Source organism: Pogona vitticeps, chromosome 1 (genome assembly GCF_051106095.1).
Source record: "Pogona vitticeps strain Pit_001003342236 chromosome 1, PviZW2.1, whole genome shotgun sequence".
Taxonomy (NCBI): Eukaryota; Metazoa; Chordata; class Lepidosauria; order Squamata; family Agamidae; genus Pogona; species Pogona vitticeps.
Genome location: NC_135783.1, coordinates 168,038,340 through 168,053,826, shown reverse-complemented (window position 1 = coordinate 168,053,826; position 15,487 = coordinate 168,038,340). Strand labels below are relative to the sequence as shown.

At 43.6% G+C, this 15,487-nt stretch overlaps 1 protein-coding gene across 10 annotated transcripts in view; it reads left to right on the top strand.

Annotated features, from left to right (window-relative positions):
- The window catches only part of MCM3AP (minichromosome maintenance complex component 3 associated protein), a 213,451-nt gene that overhangs the window by 141,497 nt on the left and 56,467 nt on the right, over positions 1 to 15,487 (top strand). The window lies entirely within an intron of this gene.

Sequence of the window (15,487 nt, the reverse complement as noted above, 5' to 3'; positions counted from 1 at the left end):
AACAAAGGAAAGGAAAGTGCAATGCTGCAAAGAAAAATACTGCCTAGGAACCTGGAATGTAAGATCTATGAACATTGGGAAGCTCGATGTGGTCAAACAGGAGATGGCAAGAATAAACATTGACATCCTGAGCGTCAGTGAACTAAAATGGACAGGAATGGGCGAATTCAATTCAGATGATTATCATATCTACTATTGTGGGCAAGAATCCCGTAGAAGGAATGGAGTACTCCTCATAGTCAACAAAAGAGTGGGAAAAGCTGTAATGGGGTATAATCTCAAAAATGATAGAATGATGTCAATACGAATCCAAGGCAGACCTTTCAACATCACAATAATCCAAGTTTATGCACCAACCACCAATGCGGAGGAGACTGAAATTGACCAATTCTACGAAGACTTACAACACCTTCTAGAACTGACACCAAAGAAAGATGTTCTTCTCATTCTAGGGGATTGGAATGCTAAGGTAGGGAGTCAAGAGATAAAAGGATAACAGGAGGGCTTGGCCTGGAAGTTCAGAATGAAGCAGGGCAAAGGCTAATAGAATTTTGTCAACAGAACAAGCTGGTCATCACAAACACTCTTTTCCAACAACACGAGGCGACTCTACACATGGAAATCACCAGATGGGCAATACCGAAACCAGATTGATTATATTCTCCGCAGCCGAAGATGGAGAAGCTCAATACAGTCAGCAAAAACAAGACCTGAAGCTGATTGTGGCTCTGATCATCAACTTCTCATAGCAAAATTCAAGCTTAAACTGAAGAGAGTAGGAAAAACCACTGGGCTAGTCAGGTGTAATCTAAACCAAATCCCTTATGAATACACAGTGGAAGTGAAGAACAGATTTAAGGAACTCGATTTGGTGGACAGAGTGCCTGAAGAACTGTGAATGGAGGCCTGTAACATTGTACAGGAGGCAGCAACGAAAACCCTCCCAAAGAAAAGGAAATGCAAGAAAGCAAAGTGGCTGTCCAACAAGGCCTTACAAATAGAAGAGAAGGGAAACAAAATGCAAGGGAGATAGGGAAAGTTACAGAATATTGAATGCAGACTTCCAAAGAATAGCAAGGAGAGACAAGATGAATGAATAATGCAAAGAAATAGAGGAAGATAACAGAAAAGGAAAGACCAGAGAGCTGTTCAGGAAAATTGGAGATATTACAGGAACATTTTGTGCAAAGATGGACATGATAAAGGACAAAAATGGTAGGGACCTACCAGAAGCAGAAGACATCAAGAAGAGATGGCAAGAATACACAGAGGAATTATACCAGAAAGATTTTTATATCCCTGACAACCCAGATAATGCGGCTGCTGACCTTGAGCCATACATCCTGGAGAGTGAAGTCAAGTGGGCCTTAGAAAGCATGGCTAACAACAAGACCAGTGGAGGTGATGGCATTCCAGTAGAACTAATTAAAATCTTAAAAGATGAGAGTGTTAAGGTGGCACATTCAATATGCCAGCAAGTTTGGAAAACTCAGCAGTGGCCACAGGACTGGAAAAGATCAGTCTACATCCCAATTCCAAAGAAGGGCAGTGCCAAAGAATGCTCAAACTACCGTACAATTGCACTCATTTCACACGCTAGCAAGGTTATGCTCAATATCCTCCAAGGTAGGCTTCAGCAGTATGTGGACCAAGAACTCCCAGAAGTACAAGCTGGATTCCGAAGGGGTAGAGGAACTAGAGACCAAATTGCTAACATGTGTTGGATTATGGAGAATGCCAGAGAATTCCAGAAAAACATCTACTTCTGCTTCATTGACTATGCAGAAGCCTTTGACTGTGTGGACCACAGCAAACTATGGCAAGTCCTTAAAGAAATGGGAGTGCCTGATCACCTTATCTATCTCCTGAGAAACCTATATGTGGGACAGGAAGCAACAGTTAGAACTGGATATGGAACAAATGATTGGTTCGAAAGTGGGAAAGGAGTACGACAAGGCTGTATATTGTCTCCCTCCTTATTTAACTTATATGCAGAATACATCATGCGAAATGCTGGACTGAAGGAATCCCAAGCCGGAATTAAGATTGCTGGAAGAAATATCAACAACCTCCGGTATGCAGATGATACCACTCTGATGGCAGAAAGTGAGGAGGAATTAAGGAACCTTCTAATGAGGGTGAAAGAGGATAGTGCAAAAATGGTCTGAAGTTCAACATCCAAAAAACTAAGATCATGGCTCCTGGTCCCATCACCTCCTGGCAAATAGAAGGGGAAGAGGCAGTGACAGATTTTACTTTCTTGGGCTCCATGATCACTGCAGAGGGAGACAGCAGCCACGAAATTAAAAGACGCCTGTTTCTTGGGAGGAAATCGATGACAAACCTTGACAGCATCTTAAAAAGCAAAGTCATCACCTTGCCAACAAAGGTCCGCATAGTCAAAACTATGGTTCTTCAGCATGGTCTCTGTGAATGCACACAAAAGGGTTAAATCAGCGCCTGCGCTGGACCTCTTGGAATCTTCTTGAGCTTTGAATAGAAAAGTAACAAGTTAGATTGCCCCCAATGCGCATGCTCTGCCTGCCAAAGCCTCAGTTCCATTTTTCCGCTGAGCGAATTGGAACGTCTCGCATCAAGCTAGCTATTTCTTCTCTTTTTTGCTGGATTTTTATGGTTTTTTGACTTGGATCTACTGACTACTCTAAAATCTGTTGCCCCTGATGCAGACTGCCTTTTTCGGATTTCGCTATTGCCTCTCCCGATGATCTAGGTTGCCTTGGACTTTCCGCTTTCCCGCCTTTTCACATTGCAGCGCGAAGATTTTCAGTAAGACATTTTACCCTTCACCAGCTTATGTCCCCTTCAGGTCCCTTCAGCCGCTGCGTTGTCTGCCTTAGAAAACTCCCCTTTCATGACGGGCATGATCACTGCCTTTTTTGTTTAGGAGAGACTCACCAAACTCAATCTTGCAGACATTGCAAGAAATTCACTAAAGCTGCCTTGAAAGCCAGACAACAGAGACTTAAATATCACCTTTGGGACACTATCATCCTCTAAGCCTTCTGAGATGGAGATTTCCTCACCTTCAGCTACCCCTCATGCTGAGCCCAATGTTTCCCCTAAGCCATCAGCCAGCAAACCTTCAGAAAAATCTTCTAAAAAGACCGCCTCAACGAAGAAAACCTTGTCGATGCCGAAAACCTCCTCATCTGTCTCTTCCAAATCTGTTAAGCAAGCAAAGGCAAAGAAATCAGTGAAGGCAAAAGAACAGCCTAATCAAATACCACCGGTTACTGCTTCTTTGCCCTCTCCTATTCTGGAGGACTCATTGAGAGACAGAGAATCTTTGTCGGAGGCAGCCCCCTCGCTCCCTCCTCGACAATCTGAGCCAAATCCTTCGGTAGGTGTCTCTTCTCCGACGCCAAGCCAGCTTGCTAGTGCCACTGCAGGCTTGGTTTCTGTCCCATATAGCCCTGTATCTACTGGGCGGGCGTCTTTGGCTCCATCAATGTCGTCGGCTGCTTCGAGGTTGAGATCTCCCCCTCGAAAGCCAACTGCTAAGAACAAGCATACTTCGCCGGTTCGACACGGATCTTCTCAACGTCGACGGCATGAGGAATCCTCCAATTCTGAAGATTATGTTCCGAGATGTAAAAAACACCAGCATCGGCGTTGAAGACGTTATTCCTCCTCTTTTGGTTCATCTTCCACCTCAACAGATCAACGTCGATGGAGGAAGAAGAGAAAACACATTTATTTTTCTTCTCCCTCGACATCCACCCTAGGAGTCATCGGCGCCGAGAACGGGTCAACATTGAACAATCTTCAAAGAAGCATATTGGTCACTCTTTTCCTGTCTCCTCGACATCGATACCAGTTCCCTCTTTTCTGACTCTTCAGATTCTGAACAAGAAGCCCCCCGTCAACCTTCCCAAGACAAAGGTGATTTAATGGGGTCAGACACAGCAGATAACCATGCCTCTTCTCCATCTGAGGATTTTTCTTCATATACACAAATGCTGTCTAGGCTTGCAAAGACCTGGAAATTGGAAGTTGATCAGCCAACCCTCTTGCTGAAGATCTTATATTTGGTGACATAAACCACTTAGCCTAACTTTCATCTCGGCCATTCTAGACTTTATTTGTTTGTTTGTTTGTTTGTTTAACTTATATGCCACCCACTCTACCCAAAGGTCTCTGGGCGGCTTACAACAATTAAAATTCAACTAAAATACAATAATTATTATTGGGAACAACCCTCTGCATTTACTCCAATATCAAGGCTTATGGAAATTTTTTACCAAATACAGTACATGGAAATGACACCAATTTCCTGCTTAAGCACCTCATTCCTAATTCTCTCATAGTCGAAACCAGCTGTATGAAACCTACTGGAAAATCTCATGTCACCCCTACAAACAGGGAAGGCAGGAAGCTAGAAGTCCGAGGGAGGAAGATTTATTCTCTGATCTCCTTCCTTTTGAGAGTCACTAATTACCAGACTGCACTTGGAGCTTATCAGAAGCATCTGTTGCTTAAAATTCTTCCTGGCCTGCACATGATCCCTGAAGATGTTAGGGCTTCTTAAATACATATGAAGAGGGTCAAACAGTTTCCAAACATCAGAGACTATCAACCAGACATGCAGCGGAGGCTGCTGCCCGAGTACTCATGTCAGCAGTTTACACTACGCAGGCATGCTTGGCTGCGGGGTGCTAATATTTTGGAGGATGTTAAGACAAGGGTCGAGAACCTTCCCTTTGACTCTAAAGCCCTTTTTAATGAGAAGACAGATAATCATCTCGAGGAGCTTCACAAGGCTAAGAAGACAGCAAAGTCTTACTCCATTCAGCCTCAGTCTAAATATAACAAACCATACACCCAGTATTCTCAACCTGCTCAACAATGCAAACCTTTCAAGAACTTACCTCAGCATAGGTATTCACAGGCATCTTCTTCAGCTTCCAACTATCGTCCTCAATTATCTCAGCATAGGCTGAGATACACAAGCCTCCTACAAGCCTCCTACCAAAAAATCCAGACAGTACCTTTGACTCAGTTACCAGACCATTCGGAAACCACTTCACAACAAGACTACAACCTTATCTTCCAAATTGGACAACCATCACAAAAGTCTCATGGGTCTTAAAAATTATACAATTCGGCTACCAGCTGGAATTTATAGAATATCCTCCTCTAGAGCAGGTAAAACATACATCATTTGATCCTTCTCTAGAAGAAGAGGTTCTATATCTTCTAAAGAAAAACGCTATTCAAAGAGTTCCCACAAAAGACATCAAAAACGGGTTCTACTCCCAGTACTTCGCTGTCCCAAAGAAAGGAGGAGGAATCAGACCCATTCTGGACTTAAGGACTCTAAACACTTACCTTCATCCGCTTCCGAATGGTCACTTTGGACTCCATAATCCACCTGTTGAAGAAGAACAACTGGTTTGTGGTGATAGACTTGAAGGATGCATATTTTCACATCACTATACATCCCAAACACCGAAAGTACCTTCGGTTCATCTTTCAAGATAAGATTTACCAGTTTCTGGCCCTCCCATTCAGGCTATCGACAGTGCCAAGGACATTTACCAAGTGCATGGCGCCTGTAGCTGCTTACCTGCGTCAACAAAGAATTCAACTCTATCCCTATATATACGACTGGTTGGTAGTGTCCCCGTCAAGACATCAGGCTCTGAAAGACACAAAGTTCATTCTTCATGTCCTCAAAAACCTCGGACTGTCGATCAACTTTAAAAAGTCACATCTCACTCCAGCACAAGTAGTGGACTACATAGGGGCTTGACTAGACACTACCAAGGGTTGGATCTTCTTGCCCCCAGAGAAAAATAAAAAAGGCCATAAGAAAATTCTGACCAAGGTCATCCATTTCTGCAAAGCATGCTCAGCACCTGTTGGGTCTCATGGCATCTACAATCCTGGCGCTGGTACATGCCCGTCTGAAGATGAGATCTCTTCAATGCTGGTTCCTGGCCCTATTCGACCCCATGAAGGATCATCAAAGGAAGTGCCTTCGTGTAACACCAGAGCTAGCTCAGCAGCTTTGATGGTAGAGCTTCTCCCCTCATCTTCATGTGGGACACCCCTTCCAGCCTCTGCAACAAGTAACAACTAATGGAAGTCCAACAGGCTGGGGGGCACATTGTGCACAATATCGAGTACGTGCCCTATGGTCCCCTCGGGAGAAGGATCTCCACATCAATCATTTAGAGATTGTGGCAGTCCTGAAAGCGTTCAAGGCCTTTCTTCCATTGATACAGGGTCGTGGTTTGCAAGTGGTTACTGACAACACCACAGCCATGCATTACATAAACAAGCAAGGAGGGACACACTCAGGATCTCTTCTCTATCTGACCATTCATCTGTGGGAATGGTGCTACCAGCACCACATTTTTCCGGTGGCAATACACATCTCCACCTCGGAGAATGTACTCGCAGACGAACTGAGCAGGATGACAAGCCAGACCCACGAGTGGGAGCTGAACGAGAGAGTCTTTGCATCCCTATGTCACCAGTGGGGAATACCCCAGATTGACTTGTTCGCCACTCAACAGAACAAGAAATGTGACCTGTATGCCTCGAGAGCGGGCTACGGAGAGAACTCCCTCGGGGATGCATTCATGATACCATGGACCTTCAAGTTGGTGTACATGTTTCCACCGATCCCTCTAGTGCAAAGGACCTTGATAAGAGTACGCCAGATGAAGACCGAGGCGATACTCATCGCCTCTTACTGGCCCCATCAAGCTTGGTTTACAACCCTTCTGACGATGGCGTGCGACTTCATGAGGCTTCCTCTTCTGTCAGACCTCTTGACCAGAGACTCAGGCAAGATTTATCACCCAGATGTGGAGACCATGCACCTAGCGGTGTGGAGGATCTCCCCGAGATCAAGGAGATAAGGCCAGGAAACCTTCCACCTCCCTTTTATACAGCTACAAGTGGAAGAGCTTTTTGAAGTTCACCAAGGATAGAGATCTTAACCTATCCCGGTTTCCTTGTCTACTCTGCTTCAATACCTGAGATATTTGTTCGACCTAAATCTAACGATTTCTACCATAAAAGTATACATTGCTGCAATTGTGTCCTTCCAACCATGAGGGTCAAGTTCATCAAGACTCTTTTCTCATCCTACGTTAAAGTCCTTTTTCAAAGGACTTATTAACATGCAACCCCCAATTAAGCCGCCGCTTCCTCAGTTGTCTCTTCAACTGGTTTTGCATGCCCTCATGCGTCCACCCTTTGAGCCCATGGCCACGTGCGACATCCATTTATTATCTTTCAAAACTTTATTTTTGGTGGCCATTACATCAGCCAGAAGAGCAAGTGAGCTTGCTGCCCTGAGGTAGGATCAACCATTTTTATAATTCTTTAAAGATAAGGTGATTTTACATCCTGATATCTCATTGCTACCCAAGGTAGTTACGGACTTCCATCTTAACCAGCCTTTAGCGCTACCCACTCTGTTTTCTGATCCTGTCACCGATACCAAGCGCATGCTCCACACCTTGGAGGTGAGAAGGGCTTTAGCCTTTTATGTTTCCAGAACTAAAGACTTCAGGTTATCCAATAGACTTTTTCTCTGCTTTTATGGTCCAAAGAAGGGACTGCCTGCATCTTCATCAGCACTCTCCAGATAGCTTGTCTCCATTATTTCATTGGCTTATGAGTTGCAACATAAAACTCCACCTGAAGGCCTTCGGGCTCACTTCACCAGAGTTATGGCTTCCTCTACAGCCCTCATGCGTGGTATTGATGTGCCTGACATCTGCAGGACTGCTGTCTGATCTAACGTCTCCACTTTCATCACTCACTGTAGACTATGAGAGAGACAGGTTTCGGGAGAGCGGTATTGACATCTGTCCTTCAGTGATGGCCCTCCTTCCGGTAAGTGAGCGTGCTAGTCAACCCTTTTGTGTGCATTCACAGAGGCCACGCTGAAGAAAGACAGGTTACTTACCTGTAACCATGGTCCTTCAAGTGGACCTCTGTGAATTCACACAATCCTGCCCAGCCTCCCCACTATCCGTCACTGACTAAGTCTGACACATGCTCAGGTTATTGTGGCAGATAAATGGAACTGAGGCTTTGGCGGGCAGAGCACGTGCATTAGGGGCAATCTAACTTGTTACTTTTCTATTAAAAGCTCGAGAAGATTCCAAGAGGTCCAGCGCAGGCACTGACTTAACCCTTTTGTGTGAATTCACAGAGGTCCACTTGAAGAACCATGGTTATAGGTAAGTAACCTATCCTTTTTCCTGTAGTGATGTATGGAAGTGAGAGCTGGACCATAAAGAAAGCTGACTGCCGAAGAATTGATGCTTTTGAATTGTGGTGCTGGAGGAGGCTCTTGAGAGTCCCCTGGACTGCAAGGAGAACAAACCTATCCATTCTAAAGGAAATCAACCCTGAGTGCTCACTGGAAGGACAGATCCTGAAGCTGAGGCTTCAGTACTTTGGCCATCTCATGAGAAGAAAAGACTCCCTGGAAAAGACCTTGATGTTGGGAAAGTGTGAAGGCAAGAGGAGAAGGGGACGACAGAGGACGAGATGTTTGGACAGTGTCATTGAAGCTACCAACATGTATTTGACCCAACTCTGGGAGGCAGTGGAAGATAGGAGGGCCTGGCATGCTGTGGTCCATGGGGTCACGAAGAGTCGGACACGACTAAACAACTAAATGAACTTAAAACATTCTTTTGATACTTTATTGTATCTTTAATTCTGTCTTGTCTGACTTACTTGTCTAAAGCTTAAATTCAGAATTAATGTGTTTTAAAAGTGTTGTACCTACAGTTTCTTATAACTAACTGTAAGGATGATTTTTGTAAGATGAAATGATATGAGGATTAGAAAAAGCATTCCACTGCATTAGAAGATTTTTCCTTTTATTGAAAGCACAACTACAAACAGTTTCAACAAGAAAAAAGGTGGAAGACAGCAAAAAAGGCCACATAAAGCTCAGAGAGGACTCAAAAACAAACAAAATAAGGCACATATAGGAAGTAGAAGGAAGACCACACCACAAAGGAAAAGTACAGACAGGAAAGAATTGCAGGGATGGCATTAGGAAGGCAAAGGCTGAAGCTGAGAATTACTTGAGGTTAGCAAGAGATAATAACAGCAAGGGGAAAAAAGCATTCTTCAGGTACAGGCATATCTAAAGACAGAAAAGAAATGATGATTCAGCTACTAGGTGCTGATAGCAAAATGATAACAGACCACAAAGAAAAGGCAGACATGGACATAGCTTATTGTTAGGCTATATGGTTTTATGTTAATTATTAATTTAATTGTATGTTTAAAAAAAATAATCTGTTAAACATGAAATAAATTAAATTCTAATTTTCCAAATGTTATATATCTCTAAAAACAGACTGAGGTGAAAATTATGTTTTGAATATAGGATTTTATCCCTTTTTATAATGGCTAATTGATAAGGTGCCAGTTGCATAACTGAGCACAGGACCAAGCGTAGCACCTTGTCAGTTAGGCACAAGTAGCTGCAACAAGTTTTGCAAAACTTACAAGAATACCATGGGAATTGTAGCAAATATTTCTGTGTCCAAAATACTTTGTTGTTGTTATGTGCCATCAGGTCAGAACCAACTAATAGGGCTTTCAAGATAAGTAGGTATTTACCAATTCCACACCCACAGTGAGTTTCCACAGCTTAACCATTAAACCCAGATCTCCTGAGTCCGTCACTCTATCTACTACACCACACTGGGTATTCCAGAAGAATTGACCACACTATTTATGAAACACTAATTATTCAAATTACAGTGGTGCCTCGCACAACGATTGCTTCATACAACGATGAATTCACACAGCGATGGGTTTTTTTGAGGAATTTCCCCCATCGTTTAACTATGTTCTCTATGGGGGAATTTCACTTAACGATGTCCCTTTTTGCTCATTTAAAAGTGTCTTAAAATGTTTGAAACCTGTTTTAAATGCTTGGATTCCATAGTGCACCTTGTGAAACATGTGCAAACTTAATTTGGTTTTGTTCTGAGTCTTCATTAATTTTTGGTGATTTTTTTATTTTCCCCATTTAAATCAATTGAATGGACAGTTCAATGCATTTAAATAGGGAAAACAAAAAATAACCAAAAATTAAGGACGACTCAGAACAACACCAAATTAAGTTTGCATAGGGTTCAGGAGGTGGGCTAACGATTGCAAGCATTTAAAACCTGTTCCAAACATTGTAAGACCCTTAAAAATGAGCAAAAAGGGACATCGGAAAAGACTTCAAAAGCACTGAAGTGCTTTTGAAGCTCTTCCGTTTACGCTCATTTTTAAGGGTCTTACAATGTTTGGAACAGGTTTTAAATGCTTGCAATCGTTAGCCCACCTCCTGAACCCTATGCAAACTTAATTTGGTGTTGTTCTGAGTCGTCTTTAATTTTTGGTGATTTTTTGAATTTTCTCTCATTGGAATGCATTGGACGGAAAGTTCAATACATTCCAATGAGAGAAAATTCAAAAAATCACTAAAAATTAAGGATGACTCAGAACAACATCAAATTAAGTTTGCATAGGATAATTAAGTAATTCTCGGGGGTTCCGGTTGTAGGGTGGAGCAGCGTTTGTGTTCTCCTGCTCCGGTTTTTTAGTAGTTTTAATCAGTTTAAAACAGTTCAAACAGTTTTATGTTTTTAAGTTTTAATTGCTCTAACCTCCAGCTTTTAATCTTGGTTTTGGCAAATCTTTTTAACTTGCTTTTATATTACTGCGATAAGAACTTAGGGAGTTTAGCTCCCTACCAGCCGAAGGAGAAGGACGCAGAGATTAGCTTCAGCTCTATCTCACCCTCAACGACAACAACTGCTGCATTCAGCCTTAACACAGAGCTGGAAGACTTACTGTTTGCTCTCATCTAAATCGGAACTGAACCTTGTAGTTTTTTACATTTATCATCTATTTAACTTGGAACCTTGAAGCTTATTCAGATGGGCTATTGGAAGATGATCCCTTACACAAGAAGGAGGACAAGATAGAGGGAATTCTCACGTAGATGGCGACCCGGTTGTAAGTTCTGTTGCTTTTTATCTTTCGACGCCTACTATTTTCGGCCTCTTCAACTACCTTCCGCGCACAATATGCTTTCGGTTTTGAGAGCCAAAAGAAGGAGGTCCAGCCCTTCTAAAGACCATAAAAAAGGGAAAGCAACCAAAAAGCCCAAAAAACAGCGTCAGGAGCTGGCTGCACAAACTCACATCGACTCATTTCTGCAGCCGCCCTATGAGCAGCCTTTCCCTGCTCATGATCCAACGCCGCTGAGCTCTTCGTTTCTACAGGGGGGAAGTAATGCCCCCCCCGGCTTTAACGGGCCTGCCGGCTGCTAAAGACACTCCTTCAAATATTTCCCTCGGCTCTGAGGAGGCTGGCTCTGGACAATCTCCAAAATTGAAGAAAGGGCTAAATGGACACTCTTTATCCTCTTTGCGTGAATACCTGGCAGTGTTTGACATTCCGTCATCGCCGCAAAGCCCTCTTGCAGATATTTCCCAGTCTCTAGAGCAAAAGATGGGCGATTCATGCTTGATTGCAGCCCGTGCTTTTTTGGTGATACTGGACAGACTGTGCTCAATCGAAAAGCAAATTGCCTCAATTCAATCACATGGAGTGAAAATGATTGGGTGTCAGAAACTATGTCCCCCTGGTGGTGACCTGTTGAAGTGCACACTACCGGCCGTTAACCCATGTAACCGAGTTAATTCTGCTGGCCTCTCTGAATCCTCCAATGTCAGACCGACAGCTGTTCTGAAGGCGGACGATAACAAAGCCAACAGCAAAAAAACCCAGCTGATTTGGTCTTCCAGAGATGTGCTTTTGACGTTCCTAGGCAGCGATGCCCGACAATGGTCCAATAAGCCCAGAATTGCCAAATCGCTATCTCTACTTACGGGCCTTAGAACTGATGTACTGGATTTAGAGCGTTTCTACTATTTACCATCAGTCAAAGGGTATAAACGGCTTTTTCTCACTATGAAAACCCAGGAGCTATGCAACAGAATCTTCAGAAAGAAAAATAACTTGTCTGCCTATAATATTGGGGTCCAGAGAGTCTTCAAGCAGGTGAGTGGACACCTGCGCTTCAAGCTGAAGCCCAAGAAGGAAGGAGCCAATACTTCCTCACTTCCGATAGAACCTCCTATTGAACGGTCGCCGGTCCTGGACTGTCGAGGCATTAAATCTACTCCAGTGCACTATCTAAGAACAACACCTACTTATCAGTCTCTTCTCACCGGACAGACTACCCATTCTTTTCAAGTTGCTAGTTTGACTGACAAGCCGGAGGCGAACAATAGAGATAACCCATCTCCTCGACCTCCTCCATCTTTCATCGCCCCAGAAAGGGAAGGCTCTGCCTGTGATGAATTCGTGGCCCAGATCAAAGATCTTTCCACTCTTGGGGCCCAAGACAACCCCATTCACACGGTCCCGTGTCTTGAGAAGTCGACGCCTACGAAGCAATCACAAGACACTGGAAATAAACCTCCAATAAACTTTCCACCTATGGAATTGCCAAATCCCGACTCAACGGTTTTCATCTCTTCCGCGGTCCAACCTTGACTAGGCAGCAGGCCGCTGCTTCCAGCTGACGCACCCCCTGTCAAGGGTAATCTGAAAATTTTGTCCTGGAATGTGGCGGGCTGGCCCAAGAAACAGCATAATCTGGCATTTCTTGACTACTTAAGGCAATATGACATTCTCTGTCTCCAAGAGACTTGGACTGATAAAGTAATAACACTTTCTGACTACCAAAGCTTTACTTTGCCAGCCTTTCGCCGTGAAAAACGTGGGCGTATGATTGCTGGCCTCGCGATCCTGACGAAAAAAATTATGAAATCTGAGCTGGTATTGTCCTCTCAAAAAAACAGTAGTTCCCTGGCCGTCCGTGTATTAGTTAAGAATTTCTCAATATTGGTTATGAACATTTATTTTCCTCCGAATCCCTATAAACATACCGCCTCGCAGATGTGGGAGTGCCTTGAACAGTCCGTAGTTGACCTTTCTACTAAATACCCTCAGGCCAACTTTATCATAGGTGCAGATTTTAATGCCAGGGTAGGCGATGGCCTTGAAATCTTTAAAAAGACACCGAACGGAAGATCATTGCCGGAGCTCCCATTCTACTATAGCTGGCCCAGAGTCTCTAAAGACAAAAAACATAATCCCGCAGGTATTTCTCTTGTTAACTTTAGCATTCAACAAAATCTCCTTTGGCTGAATGGTCTTGTTTCATTCGAACAGGCTAAGGAATTCACCTTTATCTCTGAGGCAGGTTGTAGTGTAATCGATTACGTCTTAGTATCTCCATCGCTACTGGATAGAGTATCTGACTTTGCAGTCCATGCGTTTAAACTGAGTGACCACCTCCCTCTCCAACTTAGTCTGAGCGTCCCTCCTGCGAGTAAGGTCCAAACGGCTGAGGCTGTCAAGACTCAGGCTTGCCCCCCTAAATTCCGGTGGGACAAACTAACCCAGACTAAACTGGCTCTCCTGTTGGAGGACCCTAATTTTTCTGCACTTAGTTCCTCCATACTCTTGGTGAATCATCCATCGGAAGTGGTAAGGTTGTACAATCAACTATTAGAGCTCGTTACCTCTAACCTAGCGCTGCCCGCAAATGCTTCACGTTCTGACCCACGCCAGAGTAACCCGAGCTGGTTTGACTATGAATGCCAACAATATAAAAGGGCGGCCAGAAGTTGTTTTAAAAAGTTTAGGCAACTAAACTCTCAGCAGGCTCTTAAAGAATATTTTTCTCTAAATTCTCATCTGAACTCGTTAGCCAAATGTAAGAAGACCAAGTATGAGAAAATGTTATGGGAAAAACTTTATCAGGCCACAATTCACTTTAACCCTCGCTCCTTTTGGGCGTTGGTGAATGGATCCTTCAAAGTTAAAGGTCACGACCCTAAAGCAGTTCCTGCTTATAACTGGAAATTGCACTTCTCAAACCTCTTTTTTGATAATATAGCCCCTCCGATCGAAGAGGCTTCCGAAACATTTGCCACTCCGAACTGGCCGCAAGTGTCAACGTCAGAAATTAAAGTTCTAATTGTCTCACTCAAGTCTGGCAAGGCGGCCGGTCCTGATATGATTATGGGGGAATGGTTGAAATCCAACCCCGATTTCTGGGCCCCTATTCTGGCAGGACTCTTCTCAACGGCAGTTGCCAGTGGAATTCTTCCGGAATCTTGGAAGCAAGCCGTCGTTGCTCCAATATACAAAAAAGGAGATCCTTGTCTCCCCGAGAATTACAGGCCAATCAGCCTTCTTTCAATAGTAGGCAAGTTGTATGCCAACTATCTTTTGATCCATCTTAATACTTGGATCACCCAGAATAATATCCTAGGCATTGAACAAATTGGGTTTAGATCAGGCCACTCCACCTTGGACCACTGCGCTCTCCTATCCCATCTAGCCTATAAGTACTCCATTAAAGCCAACTCAAAATTATTTGTAGCTTTCCTCGACTTAAAAGCAGCCTTTGACAGTGTTGATAGGCAGTTACTCTGGTCCAAGCTGGAGAGAACCGGAATTCCTTCTAATCTGATTAATCCCATCAGGCAATTGTACTCTAACACGTCTTGCAGAATAAGATGTTCATGGGATGGCCTTCTTACTGAAGAAATCCCTACAAACAAGGGAGTCAAGCAAGGTTGCCCACTGGCCCCGACTTTATTTAACCTGTTCCTAAACGACCTGGCCCCAGAACTATCGACTGTTGATGGCCATTTTCCAATTCTTGGTGACTGCAAGATTCCAGTCCTTTTATATGCCAATGACGCGGTACTTATTTCGCGGTCTCGGCTGGGCCTAAAAAGACTAATGAACAAATGTCTGGACTACTTATCCACCAATAAACTTCAACTAAACTACCAGAAATCGAAAATTTTAGTCTTTTCTAAATCCCGTAAAATATATAAATGGACTTTCAAACGACATCCAATAGAACAGGTGAGGACCTTTAAATATTTGGGTCTGTTATTTTCAGCCGACAGCTCCTGGGCTGGCCATCGCTATATGGCACAAACGACAGCCAAAATATCCTCAATGGCAATTTCCAGATTCTTCTACAATAAAGGGGGCCGCCTAATTCCGGCAGCCCTCAAAATATTCAATTCTAAATCTATTTCTCAAGCCCTATATGGTATTCCCATTTGGATCAATGCTTACCATAAATCACTAGAAAGCTTCCAATCAGCTTTTCTGAGAAGAATCTTGGCTATGCCAAACTGCGTCCCCTACGAGGCTTTATGCCTCGAAACGGGACAACTCCCACTCAAGGATGTTGCCTGGTATAGAACCTGCAAATACTGGCTAAGAATGTATTTTGACACCTCTCAAACAAGCCTACTTTACCATCTAAAAAAAGATAGCTACCCCCCAGTAGATGGTTGGCTTAGGAAGATTAAACAGATCGGGCTAGACCCGGACACCCTTGGGTTTCTTCCGTTCCAGTCTGCCCTACGAACTG